Source organism: Pelobates fuscus, chromosome 12 (assembly GCF_036172605.1).
Source record: "Pelobates fuscus isolate aPelFus1 chromosome 12, aPelFus1.pri, whole genome shotgun sequence".
Lineage (NCBI taxonomy): Eukaryota > Metazoa > Chordata > Amphibia > Anura > Pelobatidae > Pelobates > Pelobates fuscus.
In genome coordinates, this window is record NC_086328.1 from 119,433,040 (window position 1) to 119,451,762 (window position 18,723).

At 50.0% G+C, this 18,723-nt stretch overlaps 2 protein-coding genes across 2 annotated transcripts in view; one reads left to right on the forward strand and one right to left on the reverse strand.

Annotated features, from left to right (window-relative positions):
- Window positions 1-18,723, reverse strand: part of IFTAP (intraflagellar transport associated protein) — a 526,063-nt gene that overhangs the window by 126,363 nt on the left and 380,977 nt on the right. The gene's annotated exons all lie outside the window — the stretch shown is intronic.
- Window positions 8,494-18,723, forward strand: part of TRAF6 (TNF receptor associated factor 6) — a 35,072-nt gene continuing 24,842 nt past the window's right edge. Inside the window, exon 1 of the mRNA XM_063438306.1 lies at window positions 8,494-8,637. The gene's annotated coding sequence lies outside the window, so the exon portion shown is untranslated. The remainder of the gene's footprint in view (window positions 8,638-18,723) is intronic.

An 18,723-nucleotide genomic window follows, 5' to 3' on the forward strand; every position in this document is an offset into this window, starting at 1 on the left:
GAACGGGTACTGGAGTGGCAATGGGTTCGGGCACAGCAGCAACCGCCTCCTGGACGGCAGGCTGCAGGTGTGCAGTACGAGCCAGTATGGTCTGCAAAGCTTGAGCAAACTGATCCATACGGTGGTCCAAGCCATCCATTCTAGCCTCCTGATTAAGCTGTGGTATGTCAGCAGGTTCCATTATGGCCCTGTTGTAATGTCACGATCCCGGGGAACCCAACACGCTAACACACACACAGACACACACACAGAAAGTGTGCTGTACCGGTCCTTAGAGTGGCCGGGCTAAGCACACAAAGAATAGTCAGGAGACAAGCCGAGTAAGGGGAACCAGAAAACAGAATAACGAGAAACAAGCCGAGGTCAAAGGGTAGGAGAAAGTCACAAAGTCAGTATAACAAGCCAGAGGGTACGTAACCAGAAAGCACACGTTCACAATCGATACTATAAAGCAAAGACCACAACAGGGCACAGATAGACAGGAAAGGTAAGTATTTAAATCCTAGCCTGAATCCTGATTGGCTAACCACCAATCAGTATTAACAAACACACGTGGGGGATATCTATACCCCCCACTGTGTTTGTTGCACTGTAGCTTTAACGCCGGGTCACGTGAGTGACCCCGGCGCTTAGATAATAGTGCCGGCTCCCAGCGTGCAGCGTTAGACATGCTGCCGCTGGGAGGAGGAGAGGAGGACGCGAGCGGCGTGTCAGGAGGAGAGGACGCCGCTCGCTTAACGGTAAGGGGAGAGGGGACCGCGGGCGGCGACGGACCGAGGGTGAGTGCTGCGAGAGGATTGCAGCCTCCCCTCACCGCTGCCCGCGGAGCCCTGACAGTATCAGTGTCTCAGTGCCCCATGTCTCCCAGTGTCCCTTAGTGTTGTGTCCCCAGGTCTCCCAGTGATCCTATGTATCACAGTGTCTCAATGCCCCATGTCTCCCTGTGTCCCCATGTATCCCAGGGTCCCCATGTCACTAGGACACTAGGAAGACGGGGAGACCTAGGGACACGGAGACACCAGTGACACTGGGAGACTAGGGGACTCTGCCTGGGACACATGGGGACACTGGGAAAATAGGGGACACTTGAAGACATGGGGACACAGACACCAGGGACACAGACACTAGAGACACTGGCTGGGGGACATGGGGACATTGAGACATGGGGGCACTGGGAGACATGGGGACACTGAGACACCAGGGCCACAGACACTAGGGACACTAGCTTGGAGACATGGGGACATTGAGACACATGAGGCACTGGGAGACATGGAGGCACTAGGAGACATGGGGACAGTGAGACACTGGCAGGCTGGGGGCACTGGGAGACTAGGGGGCACTGAGACACCAGGGACACTGGCTGGGAGACATGGGGACACTGAGAGACATGGGGACACTATGTCCCCATGTGTCTGTGTCATAATGTCTCCCAGTGTCCCTTAGTGTCTCAGTGTATGTCTCCTTGCAGCCTTTCCCCCCATCCCTTATTTCCCTGAGCTGTAGGCTGTCTCTGCAGGGTGGAAGTTGCTATCTGGACTCTCTGTAGCTGCACCCCTGCAGATCAGTGAGTACAGATAGGCAGGGAGGGATATGCTGGAACTTCCTATCCCTGCCTGTCTCCACACACAGCGACCCCTACTGGCCAGTGCTGGTATTGCAGAGTAATCTCTTGGTTATACTGAGAAAAATACCAGCATTTGTATTGCCAGTATCACTGCAATATTGGCACCAGCCAGGCAGCCTCAAATACTGGCTGTGCCAATAAAATAAAAGCCAGGTGGAATCCCTAAGAGTAGTGTGTGAAAAAAAAAAAATGTACAAAAAAAAAAATTTTTTTTTTTTTTTTAAATCAATGGGCCTATTCCATGGGCCTGGGCCTGGAGCTGCAGCTCCATCAGCCCCTATGTTAATCCGGCCCTGGCCACACCTCCCATGACCCTGACTGACTGTAGCATTACTTACCTTGTCCGGGGGCCGGCCGAGGTCCTCTGTTCCCGGCGCGCTCAGAGCCTAGCTTTGAGAGCGCGCCGCGCGTTACGAGCACGCTCTTAAAGGGGAAGTGGGAGCCGAAAACCAAAACGGTTTCCCATTGGCCCCTGTCACCCCACACTCCCTATACTCTCACATATTGGGGGCGTGGATATGACAGGGGCCAATCAAGAATAAGTTGAAGGTATTTAAATTTACCTCTCCCTTTACTCCCTGCCCTATCGTGGTTTCTGTTGCAGTTCCCTTTAGCGCTTGTTGTGTTCTGTTGTGTTCCTTCGTATTGACCTTGGCCTTGTTTCTGACTACGTTATCTCTTTATCCTTATCTGTTCTGTTTGCCGGCTTGCTGTTTACTGTGTACCAGACCCCGGCTAGTCCTAGTTTACGCTGTCTTTTTTGTGCCCTTGACCTCGGATCGTTCCTGACTCTGTCTCCTCTCATATACGTCGAGTCCAGCCATTCTAAGGTCCGGTAGACGTATCTCTTCTCTGTGTTGTCTTTTGTCGAGTTGAATCCTGCGAGTTGGGGTATATTTTCGTTACAGCAAGCACATTTAATAACATGCTTGCGCTGTGTTTGCTTTTAAATTGTCTCTGGTGTCTCCACAAGTGGGATACCAGAGGACAAAAGGGCCAGGAAAGTGTATGGTGTATGTGTGTGGAGCCTGCTTGTGGGATTTCGTGTGTGTAGACTGTGGTGTGGTATTGTGTAAATAGGTCAATTTCATTTGTGTTTGTGGTGTAATATGTGTGGCTAGGGGCTGTAGAGAGTGTGTGTATAGGGGGCATAGTGTTATAGGGGATGTAGCGAGTGTGTGCATACGGGCTGTAGTGTGTGTGTGTATAGGTGACGTAGTGTGTGTAGGGGTTGTAGAGAGGGTGTGTTTAGAGATGTTGTATGTGTTTGCTGACAAGGAATGTAGTGTGTGTGTAGGAGATCTAGTGTGTAAAGGACCCAGAGTGTGTATAGGAGATTGTGTGTGTGTGTGTATAGAGGATTAAGAGTGCATATAGGGTAAGGGATATAGCGTGTATCTAGAGCGTAATGTGTGTAGTGGTGCAGTGTGAGGGGTGCTGTATTGTGTTTGTGTGTGTGTGTGTGTATATATATATATATATATATATTTGTACGTATTGTATGTGTGAGGGGCGCAGTAGTGTGTGTGTATGTAAGAGGGGTGCTGTGTGTGAGGGTGTTTTTATCTGCCGTCACATTCTAGGTTTCTAATTTTCTTTGTCTGTTAACTCACTGAGGGTTATTTTATATATTATATATATATATATATATATATATATATATATATATATATATGTGTGTGTGTGCGCGAGGGTGCTGTCTGTCTGAGGGTGCTGTCTGTCTGAAGGTGATGTGTGCTGTGTGTCTGAATGTGATGTGTGCTGTGTGTGTCTGGGTGTGCTGTGTGTGTCTGGGTGCACTGTGTGTGTCTAAAAGTGATGTGCGCTGTGTGTGTGTCTGGGGGGCGCTGTGTGTGTGTGTCTGGGGGCACTGTGTGTGTGTGTGTCTGGGGGCGCTGTGTGTGTGTGTGTCTGGGGGTGCTGTATGCGTGAGTGTGTCTGGGGGAACTGTGTGTGTGTGTCTGGGGGTGCTGTGTGTGTGTGTGTGTGTGTCTGGGAGTGCTGTGTGTGTGTGTCTGGGGGTGCTGTGTGTGTGTCTGGGGGTGGTGTGTGTCTGTGTGTGTCTGGGGGTGCTGTGTGTTTCTGGGGGGGCTGTGTGTGTGTGTCTGGGGGTGCTGTGTGTGTGTGTGTGTCTGGGGGTGCTGTGTGTGTGTGTGTCTGGGGGTGCTGTGTGTGTGTGTGTGTCTGGGGGTGCTGTGTGTGTCTGGGGGTGATGTGTGTCATTAATAATAATAAAAAAGGTTATATCCCCCCCCTCCTCCCTTCTTACCTCTAGCCTGGGAAGGGGTGGGAGCCAGGTATCCATTGAGGAGGGGGGCCGTGCTGCCATGAAAGTTGCTGCCTTCCCTGGTGGTCCAGTGGTGAGAGTGAACTCTAGCCTGCAGGCTAGAGTTCACTCTCGAGAGATCTGAGCGTTGCCGCGGTAACCGCGGCAACGCTCAGACCTCGCGAGAGGACCCGGTGGAGCTGCTGGATAGAGCTCCGTCGGTCCTCTCCTCCTTCCCACACTCAGCCAGCGGCCGCCTGTAACTGCCTCTGGGCCGGTGAGGGAGATCTTTGATCTCCCCACCGACCCATGGAGACACACAGCAGGGCTAGCAGGCCTGTGATCTCCTCGGCCCCACGGCCATCGCGGCCCACCGGGCATTTGCCCGGTATGCCCGATGGCCAGTCCGGGCCATCCGGGTATGCACGATGGCTAGTCCGGGCCTGGGTGGGGGCCCTGAGTGGCGGCCCTAAAGAAGAATAAGGGGGGGGACCTATTGTCCTTCCCACCCCTGGGCGGTGGCCCTAAAATACTTCAAGAGGGGGGACCTATTGTCCTCCTCCGGGCCCCACCCCTGAGCGGCGGGTGGGGGCCCCAAAGTAAAATAAGGGGGGGACCTATTGTCCTCCCCACGGCCCCCACCCCTGAGCGGTGGGTGGGGGCCCTAAATTACTTGAAAGGGGGGGGACCTTTTTTCCTCCCCCCGGCCCACACCCCTGAGCGGTGGGTGGGGGCCCTAAATTACTTAATAGGGGGGGACCTATTAAGTAATTAGGCTCAGGGCACTCTGCAATTAGGCTCAGGGCACTCTGGTTGGTTGGTTTAAGCCATCCAATCAGAGTGCTCTGATAGGTAAATGAAGAGACTGACAGCTAAGTTTTAACATTTACCTGTCACAGCACTCTGATTGGTTAGCTTGAAATCCAGCCAATCAGATTGATCTGTGTCATTTTACACAGCGTGGGAAAGTTCTTTGGAATTTTCCCACTCTGTGTAATTTGACTCATAACTCTCTGGTTGGTTACTTTCAATCAACCAATCAGACTGAGGACAGACTGAGTATAGCGAAGGGGTGGCATGGAGAACTCAGTCTGCTATTGGGGTCTGTTTAACAGTGAATTGTAGCAAATTGCATGGGTCAATATTAGTTTGCATCTTGGATGACTGTGTTACAATCACAGCTGATCAGTCCCAAAATGTGTAGGTCTATGTCTGTTTGTTCCCACTTAAGTGGTCGTGCAGTAGTTTTTACTGTATGCTGATGGAAAGGTGAGAACATAATCTGGGAATTAATTTTTTTATCATTAAAGGACCACTCTAGTGCCAGGAAAACATACTCGTTTTCCTGGCACTAGAGTTCCCTGAGTGTGCCCCTACCCTCAGGGACCCCTTCCCGCCCGGCTCTGGAAAGGGGAAAGTGTTTAAAACTTACCTTTTTCCAGCGGTGGGCGGAGAGCTCTCCTCCTCCGATCCTCCTCTTCTCCTCCCCGTCGGCTGAATGCGCACGTGCGGCAAGAGCTGCGCGCGCATTCAGCCGGTCGCATAGGAAAGCATTTACAATGCTTTCCTATGGACGCTTGCGTGCTCTCACTGTGATTTTCACAGTGAGAATCACGCAAGCGCCTCTAGCGGCTGTCAATGAGACAGCCACTAGAGGAAATAGGGGAAGGCTTAACCCATTTCTCTGAAACTGCTATGTTTATGAAAAAATGGGTTAGCCCTAGAAGGACCTGGCACCCAGACCACTTCATTAAGCTGAAGTGGTCTGGGTGCCTAGAGTGGTCCTTTAAACTTGCAAACGTGTCTGCGCTGCTGATTGGTCGCAGTTTTACAGACCTCCGAGAGAATAACTGACTTTATGCATATAAGCTGCCTTGATTAGTGCTTTTACGAGCACTAAATCGTCTCCTTGTGGACTCATGAGAATAACTATTGGAACCATTTTTCCAACCCTATTGGTGCAGCTCCTTGCAGCACTTTTGAGGTCTACCTGCGGCCTGAATGGTGGTTCGGGTGTGCAGGAGACAGCCAATTCCTCTACCTGGATTTCCTTGACTGCCTTAATACCTGGTCCCTTTTGCCAGTGGGGGGGATATCTGAGTACTAACTGGTGGTGTTGCGGAGATCCCCGATCAACTCTTGAGCATCTGGTGTTACACACTCACCAAGGTGGTGGATGCCTTGTGCTTCTTCAAAACTGGTGGCTTGCTATCTAATACTCTAGAGAGATTTGATGCAGTTGTTGACGTCCTTCCATAAACAGAGATACTGGGACACAAGTGTCCACCAGCCCAAGCAAGCTCAGGACTACTTGCAGGGATAAAAGGCCTTTGCTGCTCAGTGTGTCATGCTGACATCAAAAGGTCCGGTCTTTAACCTTCTCTGTTCAGTGGTCTTCCAGAGGGGATACCCCACTGCATCGCGGAACTACTCATACTAGCCATGAAAATAAGAAGGGGACATGGGTATTTCTTGGTAACCAGACACTGCTTTAAATCCCTCCATACCAGCAGTTGCTGGGGATAGTTCCACACTGCGGAATAGACTGGAGTGTTTGGTATAGTGCTATTGCCAGTTTTGCTGCCTGGAGGCCAGCCAGTGGTTTACCTCATGTGGCTTATTAAAAGTGTTTGCCTTCGTTCTTAATGAAGGGTTACTCTAGTCACTTTCTGACATTTTAAGGCTGATCAGTGTCCCTTGGAACTCCTCTCGCATAGCAAGTTTTCCATAGGTATGTCTGTTCTGTGTTAAACAACAACGTATATTGTTGAGCTGGGTAATGTCCAGAACACTGTTACTATTTGTTATAATTTTTAAATGTGGTATTTGTGTTTAATACAAATTAAGCCAACAAGTATATGTTAACTGTATGATGATATCCTTACAAAACTGGTTGTAAAATCTTTGTGAACCGCTTAATTCTCTTATCATTTTAAAATGTGGCATTTGTCGTCGGGCAGGTTGGCAAAAGAAAAGTCTTAAGAAGATGTTTATAAAATTAACTAAAATAAAGAAGAAAAAAACTCTCCCCAACCTTTCAAAGGACAGCGGACTTGTTGCGTAGAGTGCCCTTTTATCTTTAGAAATTGTTTGATGGTGTAAACTGTATGGGTTTTAAACCATTGTATTAGTTTAATAATGTTAATTGTCTAACAAACAGAACAAAGGATACAGGTAGCACCAACATAAATACAATATTGGAGTAAGTAATAAGAAAAAGGTACCAAGTAAGAGATAAAAATGTAAAAAAAGAGATACAAATAATAATAAAATCGCATAGCGTTTCGCTTTATTAGGCTTCTTCAAGTGAAAAACTTCACTTCATTTTCACTTGAAGAAGCCTAATAGGGCGAAACGCGTTGTGATTTTATTATTTTGTTTAAATAAAAGTAAGAGTTTTAGACTACCTATTTGCTTTGGGGCAGTCTTTTATACTTTTATTTTATTTGTACCTGGCACAACCTATTTCCCATACACATCAGGTCCATCATCAAAAGTATCCTAGGTGGGGATTGTTCCACCCACGTTGTTACCATAGAGCGATTTGTCTGTAATTGTAAGGACATTTTTTATTTTTACTATCACATATTTGCATATATGGAGAGCACTATGGGCCTTCTTTCTCTTTAATTGCATACAATCTACACTACAGCTACCGTCTGAGGGATTTCCTACAGGTGGGGAGTTTAACTACCACTGTAAGCTGTTTTACCGAGAGATGGTTATAGCTCTGAAAAACGTGAGTTGGCAATTTTAAGTTTTATGTTGTCTATAGTCTCCTATTTTCTCTTTTGCATATACCGTTGATGTGTGATACCACTCTGTAGACATCTTATTCAACACTTGGAGACTTTTAAAAACCTCAAAAGGACATTTTTATCTCTTGGTACCATTTTCTTATTACTTACTCCGATATTGTATTTATTTTGGCACTGCCTGTATCCTTTGTTCTGTTTGTTTGATTTATCCTTGAAGGTTTTGAGGGATACTTTCCTATTCAGGTGTGCAGCCCCCTTGTGATCAGTTATTGTAGCGCTGTTCCAACCTTGCTTTTAATGTTGATTGTCTGCCTGCTCCGCTACTTTTATGACGACTTTTTATTGATGTACTGACTGGAAAGGGTTTGATCGGCTAGTAACGGCAAATTGTTAACTCACTCTTTTAATTATAATATATGGCATAGGTTTTCACCCACATTGCAAAAGTCTGGTAACGCGGCCAAACCGGATAAACAAATCAACTTGGCTTTTACTAAAAAAGCCTAATTTGGTTTTAAAGGAACACTATATTGTTAGTGAAACATCTGCCAAATATCAAAAACCTATAGACAAGCATGCAATAAATGCACACTGCCTCTTTAATCAGGGACTCCTATAAACCGGCTGTTTGTCTACCAGGTCCTATTAAATCCACATAATCCAGACTGAGAGCCTCTGTGTGCTGTGAATGCATTGGATCAATGTGTGTCTTCCTTCCCCCCCTAAGGAGACTGATGGGCTCCAGGAAAATGGCGCCGGAGTGGGGGACGTTCTGTATTTATCTCCGGGTTATAGAACTCCAGCGCAGGGAGGGGAGATTGTGCGCATGCGCATTGCGGCTGCCATGGAACGCCCTGTAGCTGTCTCCAGCTTCCGGTATAACCGCGTGACAGGACCGGAGAGAGCTCTCTGCTGCCCGGGGGGGAGAGGGGGGTGAGACCCGGAAGTGGCCCGGAGCGAGGACTTAACGATTCCCAGGCCGGAGTTCAGTAAGTGATTTCGGTGCAGCGGATATGACAGCATATGGTGCCTGTCACTGAGCTGGACACACCCTGCTAACCCAGCCATATACTGACAATATACAACCAGGGGGGCCATACTGACAGTACACAGCCGGGGGGGGGGGGGGGCATACTGACAGTACACAGCCGGGGGGGGGGGGGGGGGGCATACTGACAGTACACAGCCGGGGGGGGGGGGGGGGCATACTGACAGTACACAGCCGGGGGGGGGGGGGGGCATACTGACAGTACACAGCCGGGGGGGGGCATACTGACAGTACACAGCCGGGGGGGGGGGGGGGCATACTGACAGTACACAGCCGGGGGGGGGGGGGGCATACTGACAGTACACAGCCGGGGGGGGGGGGGGCATACTGACAGTACACAGCCGGGGGGGGGGGGGGGCATACTGACAGTACACAGCCGGGGGGGGGGGGGCATACTGACAGTACACAGCCGGGGGGGGGGGGGGGCATACTGACAGTACACAGCCGGGGGGGGGGGGGGCATACTGACAGTACACAGCCGGGGGGGGGGGGGGCATACTGACAGTACACAGCCGGGGGGGGGGCATACTGACAGTACACAGCCGGGGGGGGGGGGGGGCATACTGACAGTACACAGCCGGGGGGGGGGCATACTGACAGTACACAGCCGGGGGGGGGGGCATACTGACAGTACACAGCCGGGGGGGGGGGCATACTGACAGTACACAGCCGGGGGGGGGGCATACTGACAGTACACAGCCAGGGGGGGGGCATACTGACAGTACACAGCCAGGGGGGGGGGCATACTGACAGTACACAGCCAGGGGGGGGCCATACTGACCGTACACAGCCAGGGGGGGGCCCATACTGACAGTACACAGCCAGGGGGGGGGGCATACTGACAGTACACAGCCAGGGGGGGGCCATACTGACCGTACACAGCCAGGGGGGGGCCCATACTGACAGTACACAGCCAGGGGGGGGGGGGCATACTGACAGTACACAGCCGGGGGGGGGGGGGGGCATACTGACAGTACACAGCCGGGGGGGGGGGGGGCATACTGACAGTACACAGCCGGGGGGGGGGGGGGCATACTGACAGTACACAGCCGGGGGGGGGGCATACTGACAGTACACAGCCGGGGGGGGGGGCATACTGACAGTACACAGCCGGGGGGGGGGCATACTGACAGTACACAGCCGGGGGGGGGGGCATACTGACAGTACACAGCCAGGGGGGGGGCATACTGACAGTACACAGCCAGGGGGGGGGGCATACTGACAGTACACAGCCAGGGGGGGGCCATACTGACCGTACACAGCCAGGGGGGGGCCCATACTGACAGTACACAGCCAGGGGGGGGGGCATACTGACAGTACACAGCCAGGGGGGGGCCATACTGACCGTACACAGCCAGGGGGGGGCCCATACTGACAGTACACAGCCAGGGGGGGGGGGGGCATACTGACAGTACACAGCCAGGGGGGGGCCATACTGACAGTACACAGCCAGGGGGGGGGGGCATACTGACAGTACACAGCCAGGGGGGGGGGGGCATACTGACAGTACACAGCCAGGGGGGGGGCATACTGACAGTACACAGCCAGGGGGGGGGCATACTGACAGTACACAGCCAGGGGGGGGGCCATACTGACAGTACACAGCCAGGGGGGGGCCATACTGACAGTACACAGCCGGGGGGGGGGGGGGGCATACTGACACTATACAGCCAGAGGGGGCCCAAACTGACTATACAGCCAGAGGGGGCCCAAACTGACTATACAGCCAGAGGGGGGCCAAACTGACACTATACAGCCAGAGGGGGGCCAAACTGACACTTTACAGCCAGAGGGGGGCCATACTGACAGTACACAGCCAGAGGGGGGCCATACTGACAGTACACAGCCAGAGGGGGGCCATACTGACAGTACACAGCCAGAGGGGGGCCATACTGACAGTACACAGCCAGAGGGGGGCCATACTGACAGTACACAGCCAGAGGGGGGCCATACTGACAGTACACAGCCAGAGGGGGGCCATACTGACAGTACACAGCCAGAGGGGGGCCATACTGACAGTACACAGCCAGAGGGGGGCCAAACTGACACTATACAGCCAGAGGGGGGCCAAACTGACACTATACAGCCAGAGGGGGGCCAAACTGACACTATACAGCCAGAGGGGGGCCAAACTGACACTATACAGCCAGAGGGGGGCCAAACTGACACTATACAGCCAGAGGGGGGCCAAACTGACACTATACAGCCGGAGGGGGGCCAAACTGACACTATACAGCCGGAGGGGGGCCAAACTGACACTATACAGCCGGAGGGGGGCCAAACTGACACTATACAGCCGGAGGGGGGCCAAACTGACACTATACAGCCGGAGGGGGGCCAAACTGACACTATACAGCCGGAGGGGGGGCCATACTGACACTATACAGCCGGAGGGGGGGCCATACTGACACTATACAGCCGGAGGGGGGGCCATACTGACACTATACAGCCGGAGGGGGGGCCATACTGACACTATACAGCCGGAGGGGGGGCCATACTGACACTATACAGCCGGAGGGGGGGCCATACTGACACTATACAGCCGGAGGGGGGGCCATACTGACACTATACAGCCGGAGGGGGGGCCATACTGACACTATACAGCCGGAGGGGGGGCCATACTGACACTATACAGCCGGAGGGGGGGCCATACTGACACTATACAGCCGGAGGGGGGGCCATACTGACACTATACAGCCGGAGGGGGGGCCATACTGACACTATACAGCCGGAGGGGGGGCCATACTGACACTATACAGCCGGAGGGGGGGCCATACTGACACTATACAGCCGGAGGGGGGGCCATACTGACACTATACAGCCGGAGGGGGGCCATACTGACACTATACAGCCGGAGGGGGGCCATACTGACACTATACAGCCGGAGGGGGGCCATACTGACAGTACACAGCCTGGGGGGGCCATACTGACAGTACACAGCCAGGGGGGGGGGGGCGGGCATACTGACAGTACACAGCCAGGGGGGGGGGGGCATACTGACAGTACACAGCCAGGGGGGGGGGGGCATACTGACAGTACACAGCCAGGGGGGGGGGGCATACTGACAGTATACAGCCAGAGGGGGGCCAAACTGACACTATACAGCCAGAGGGGGGCCAAACTGACACTATACAGCCAGAGGGGGGCCAAACTGACACTATACAGCCAGAGGGGGGCCAAACTGACACTATACAGCCAGAGGGGGGCCAAACTGACACTATACAGCCAGAGGGGGGCCAAACTGACACTATACAGCCAGAGGGGGGCCAAACTGACACTATACAGCCAGAGGGGGGCCAAACTGACACTATACAGCCAGAGGGGGGCGGGGGGGGCATACTGACGGCATACAGCCAGAGGGGGGCGGGGGGGGCCCATACTGACGGCATACAGCCGGGGGGGGGGGCCCATACTGACGGCATACAGCCAGAGGGGGGGGCCCATACTGACGGCATACAGCCAGAGGGGGGCGGGGGGGGCCCCATACTGACGGCATACAGCCGGGGGGGGCCCCATACTGACGGCATACAGCCGGGGGGGGGGGGCCCCATACTGACGGCATACAGCCGGGGGGGGGGGCCCCATACTGACGGCATACAGCCGGGGGGGGGGGGCCCCATACTGACGGCATACAGCCGGGGGGGGGGGGCCCATACTGACGGCATACAGCCGGGGGGGGGGGGCCCATACTGACGGCATACAGCCGGGGGGGGGGGGCCCATACTGACGGCATACAGCCGGGGGGGGGGGCCCATACTGACGGCATACAGCCGGGGGGGGGGGGCCCATACTGACGGCATACAGCCGGGGGGGGGGGGGCATACTGACGGCATACAGCCGGGGGGGGGGGCATACTGACGGCATACAGCCGGGGGGGGGGGCATACTGACGGCATACAGCCGGGGGGGGGGGGGAATACTGACAGTATACAGCCGGGGCGGGGGGGAGGGGGCATGCTGACAGTATACAGCCGGGGGGGGGCCATACTGACTCCATACAGCCTGGGGGGCCATTCTGACTCCATACACCCAGGGGGGCCATTCTGACTCCATACACCCAGGGGGGCCATTCTGACTCCATACACCCAGGGGGGCCATACTGACTCCATACAGCCAGGGGGGAGCAATACTGACAATCCAGTATGGCCCCAGTTGGACAATACTAATAACCCATGGGGGTGCCCAGGGATACATCAGTAATTACCCATGGGGATAGTGCCAAAGGGACAATATTAATAACACAGGGGGCAGTGCCAGGGTGACATAACTAATAACCCAAAGGGACAATACAAGTAACCCTGGGGGAGTGCCAGGGGGACATAGCAATAACCCAGGTGGACAATACTAATAAACCATAGGGGCACCTTGTGGACAATACTAGTAACCCAGGGGGCAGTGCCAAGAGGACAATACTAGTAACCCAGGGGGACAAGATTAATAACCCATGGGGCACCCAAGGGGACAATACTAGTAACACAGGGGGCAGTGCCAGGGAGACAATATGAATAACCCAGGGGGACAACCTTAATAACCCATGGGGGCAGTGCCAAAGGGACAATACTAGTAAACCAGGGGGACAATACTAGTAACCCATGAAGGCACCCAGGGGGACAACCGTAATAACCCAGGGGGCAGTGCCCAGGGGACAATCTAGTAACCTTGGGGACAATAATAAGCCAATGATAATCAAGGCTGCAGGGACAGTGTGTGTTTGTGGTGGAGTGGCGGGGTCTGCCTGTGACAAGGGAGTGTGTGTCTGATGCAGGGGCAATGACTGTACCAGAGAAGATAAAACAGCAAAATGGTTGTGACAGATCCATCACTTTTTAATAATCTAAATAGACATTTATTCCGATTGACATTGTGTAAAGAACATCCTAACAAGAGATACTTACACCACTGCCCATCACCTACCTACACTGCTTTGTGAATGCGCACTATGTATCCCTTTTGGGACTTCTTAATACTAAATTAGTGTCTTAAGAAAGTTTTGGAGTGATCTGTTGGAGATAGCCAATTAGGCAAGATTTAGAACAATCAGAATATTTGAATTGGTACTGTAACATAAAATACTGCTTTTGTGTGCAGTACCCCTTCTGTGCTGGGCTGCCAGAGGAGGAGGGTTGTCAGGGAGGACAGACTGAGCATAGCGCAGGGATGGCATGGAGAACTCCGTCTGCTATTGGGGTCTGTTTACCACTGAATTGTAGTAAATTGCATGGGTCAATATTCTTTAACTTTGCATCTTGCCACGCAAACCGTAGAACAACTACCACTTACAAACACAAAAGGCACACCACAAAGCCTCCGACAGGCCCATTATAAGAGCCAAACCGACCTGGGGTAGAACACTGACTAACACCCCCCAACACAGGTAGACCCAACATAAAGGACCAATACGAACGCTAGGCCTAAGAAACGGAGTAAAGAGGACGGATCAAGACAGAGGGGGGGGGGGACACGGCGGGGTGGGAGGGGAAACGAGAGATGAAACCCCAAGTTTACTAAAGGCATAAAGGTTTACTGAAATTGTAAAAATTGTTACACCGTGTTAATCGCAACTGTTTGATCTGTACTGTTACTATACTATTCTAAAATAAAGAATGTCAAAAAAAACAAAAAACACTTTGCATCTTGGATGACTGTGTTACATTCACAGCTGATCAGTCCGAAAATGTGTAGGTCTGTGTTGATGGAAAGGTGAGAACCTAATATGGGAATTCATTTTTTATAATTAAACTTGCAAACGTGTCTGTGCTGTTGATTGGTCGCAGTTTGACAGACCTCAGAGAGAATAACTGACTTTATGCATATAAGCTGCCTTGATTAGTGCTTTTACGAGCATTAAATCGTCTCCTTGTGGACTCATGAGAATAACTATTGGAACCATTTCCAAACCTATTGGTGCAGCTCCTTGCAGCACTTTTGAGGTCTACCTGCGGCCTGAATGGTGGTTCGGGTGTACAGGAGACAGCAAATTCCTCTACCTGGATTTCCTTGATTGCCGTAATACCTGCTACCTCTCGGCAGTGAGGGATATCTGAGTACTAACTGGTGGTGTTGCGGAGATCCCTGATAAACTTTTGAGCATCTGGTGTTACACACTCACCAAGGTGGTGGATGCCTTGTGCTTCTTCAAAACTGGTGGCTTACTATCTTCTACTCTGGAGAGGTTTGATGCGCTATTTGTTGCTTTTTTGCTAAAGCTCGACAGTGGTCGACGTCCTTAACGCCCATAAACAGAGATACTGGGACTCAAGTGTCCACCAACCCGAGCAGGTTTAGGACCCCTTGCAGAGATAAAAGGCCTTTGCTGCTCAGTGTGTCATGCTGACATCAAGAGGTCCCGTCTTCGGGGGCGGGGCCTGACCAGCATTGTGAACGGTCGTACATAGCTTGAGCTCCAGGAGAACTCTTGACAATTGTCATATAGTTGTCATAGTTCTACTACCTGTTGGGCAGCCCTGCCCTAAAGGAAATCATTGTATAATGCTTTCCTACAGGGTTTTCGATTACGCTGGATGTCCTCATGCAGAGCATTAGGACGGCAGACAACCAAAAATCACCTAACCACCCGGAAGTCTGGTAGACAGGCACTGGTGGTGGATTTAAACCTGCAATGTAATTTATTTCAGTCTTTCAAAAACTGCAATAATTACACTTGCAGGGTTAAGGGGCTTAATGAGCTGAAGTGGTCTGGGTGCCTGTAGTGTCCCTTTAAAGTAAGTGCACTGTGTACACAGTTGGTGTATTTTTTATTTATATAGAATTAACAAATAGATCTTCCCTTTCAAGATTTTTGAAACACAAAATCGGGATCTTCTCGAAATTGTACAACAGAAAAGCAGCCAATGTCATAGACACCTTCAGTGTTGCACAATTTCAAGTCCTAACCAACAACTGGCCTTGCCTAAAAGTACTCTCTTCTTCACATATTAATTGTTAATATTAAAGGAACACACTAAAGGGTCATGAATACAAACATGTATTCCTGACCCTATAGTGTTAAAAACACTTAGGAGGCCGACCGCCCTTTAAATAGGATAGAAACTCACCATTATTCCAGCGCTGCTGGCCCTGTCCCAATATACCTACTTGGCTGAGATCATCCTAATTGACAATCTCAGCCAATCCAATGCTTGAAAGTGTTTACATGAAAAAGCCTACAGGCAATAGACGACAGAATAACTACATTAAGCTGTTGTTTTTTTGGCGACGATAGTGCCCCTTTTATAAGAATCAATGGTCCAACACTAAACACGTCATGATGAATGCTTCCACTTAACTTAACTCCTATTTATTGTTACATCCCCCCTCTCAAAATATTGTAAAGCGCTACGGAATCTGTTGGCGCTATATAAATGGCAATAATAATAATAATAATAATAACTGAGCCTGATCTCTTAAACCACTGCTGGACATTTGTTGAACACGACTATTGAAATAAAAAGAGGGGGGGAGGGGGAGATTCTCCTCCAGACAGGGCTTGCTAAAGATTGCTGAAAAGCATCAGGATTTATAGCCAACGCAAGAACTTCAAAACTGAATTTAACTTCAGCCTGACAGCATTTCCCCTCGATAACATTTGTTTGCATGAAATGTCTTTTCATGTCATTTGATGGCGACACTGGTCGTGCTGTGGTGGTCATTAGATTTCTATTTCCCACGATCTGTTCCTATTAAAATGCAGGCGCTGTTCGAGCTGGTAAAGATATGCAATCATATTTGAATCACAGGTTTATCAAGTCATCATTTACTGTATGGGCTTAGCCCTTAGTTAGAAATATGTGTGCACCTGCCTGCATGCTTTAACCTGTGTAAATGAATCATGATTGTTTGTTTGCACAGGGCTGCAGACTATGTTTGCATGTGATGATTAAGCAATTAATCTGGATAATATTAAATGTACAAAGATTCCATTAAATCAGATACATCTGATTTACTTAGAATGTTAAATCTAACTTTGTCAGTAAATTTTGTAAAACATTTTTTTACCTCATCATTAAAATACTCAGGAAGGAGAGGGTCAGTTGCAGCTTGGTGATGAAAGATGTGTTAGCCAAAGGAAAGTATCTACGTCATGGGAAGGGAATGTTGGGGATTCTTCTGTTCCAATTGGAAGTGTGTTCGGAAATTCCGATTTAATGACATTGCTCTTTATCAAACATCTCTTTGTTCAGGTATGCATTAGCACATTAAAACCGTGCAGCAAATATTAGCGTCCCATGCTCTTGTAAGTATCCTATTTTCTTTTACCGTTTTCTTATTGTGAATAGAAGGATAGATAATGTATTTTTCTGATAAATAGCAGTCATTGTTTGAAGGTTAATCATGCTGTCTTTGTGTGGATCATATCTTTAATACTAATACAAGTCTACAGGGTAACGAGTCGGATCAGACGCAAATCTGAGAGCGCGGTCTGACAGTGGTAATTGTAATGTTTGTCTGTTACTTGGTCCTGTTATTATGTAACCCTAATTTAGCAGGTTCATTCACTGAAATGGAAATTAACTGGGGCTTATGCAAATTTCAGGACAAAATATCCAAATTGAAAGATTTATCCAACCCAACTATTTATCATCTATGCTGTTTCTTTAAGTTTCAGTTATTGTTTTTGTTTTTGTTTTATAACTGGTTATTTCCCAACAATGCCCAGTTTATTTAATAACTAAGTTTATGTGAATATTTGGGATTCAGCTGGAGAATCATTACTATTAGGCAAAAACAGCCAATCTGGAAATACAATGGATTTGGGGGGTCTATTCTCCAGTTCAGCTGTTTTGTTGTCGATTTTGCATTCCCTGGTGAGTTCCTGATGATGTTTACTTGAATAAGCTTAGTATGTCTTTTATGTATGTTTTCATCCTTGTTAGCTGTTGAATGGCTGTTTCTCACAGTGCAGACTGGCAGCTGTGCAGTCAAGGACATACTGACCGTTTCAGAATAAACAGGAATAAAGAAATGTCATTTAAAATCATTTTTTATTGCAAATGTGAACATAGTAGAGAATAGCGAAGGACTTAAAAGTTTCTCACAATTAGAAATTATGAGATGCTGCTGCTGCAATTCCCCCTTCATGACAGGGCGGCCTTCCACCCCCAGATAGGGCGGCCTTCCACCCCCAGATAGGGCGGCCTTCCACCCCCAGATAGGGCGGCCTTCCACCCCCAGATAGGGCGGCCTTCAACCCCAAACCTCTCCATTGTCTATTATCACTGTGAGTGATAGATACTTGGGACCCAGTCATTACTCTGATACAGGGCAAAAGGGGGTTGGTATTTATTTTAAAGTTGGTTGCCCTCTCATTCTTAATAAAACAAATAAACCCTTTAATCGCAGGTTTATAGTGTGACCAAGGGATCTAAATGCATTTTTATGAGTGGGGGAGATGAGGGGAGCAGGCAGTTCACTACACATTAACCCTTCCTGCTCACTCAGGATAGCTGTGGATGCTGGGGGCAGATACGCACAGCATTACTATTGTATGTGCCTGTCAGCACTTCCCAACATGCGTTCATTGTCTGGGAGCAGTTTGGTAAATTGCTGTGACTGACGGCTCCAGTCCGAGCTGTCCGTATCGGCATCTATCTGCAGATTGTGGTGTGCGTGTTTGCAGACTGTGATCTGAAATCCATGACCGGCAGAGACTGTTAGCTGTCCTATGAGGGCCGTATTAATCGATGGCCCAACATCTCCTGCTCAGAAGTAATTTTTGTATGTAATGTTTACAAGTAATTTACTTTTCCAAGTGATTAAAGTACTCTACTTGTCATGACAACTTTTTTCATTCGAAAGTTTGGAACCCTGCTTAGACCTGGGCACGGGCTTTTCATGAAACTGAATTTTCCCAGATTAAATCTGAAAGGAAAAACTGGAAAAATCATCCAATTCTGCTATAGTCGTGACAGGGTAATATTTACATTCGGGTTTAATGTACAAGAAATATGAGTTCAGTGTCTAATCCTCTGTCCTCCCCCATAGTGTGGGTTTCGACTGGGTATAATATATGAGGTGTTTGTCTGCAGCAG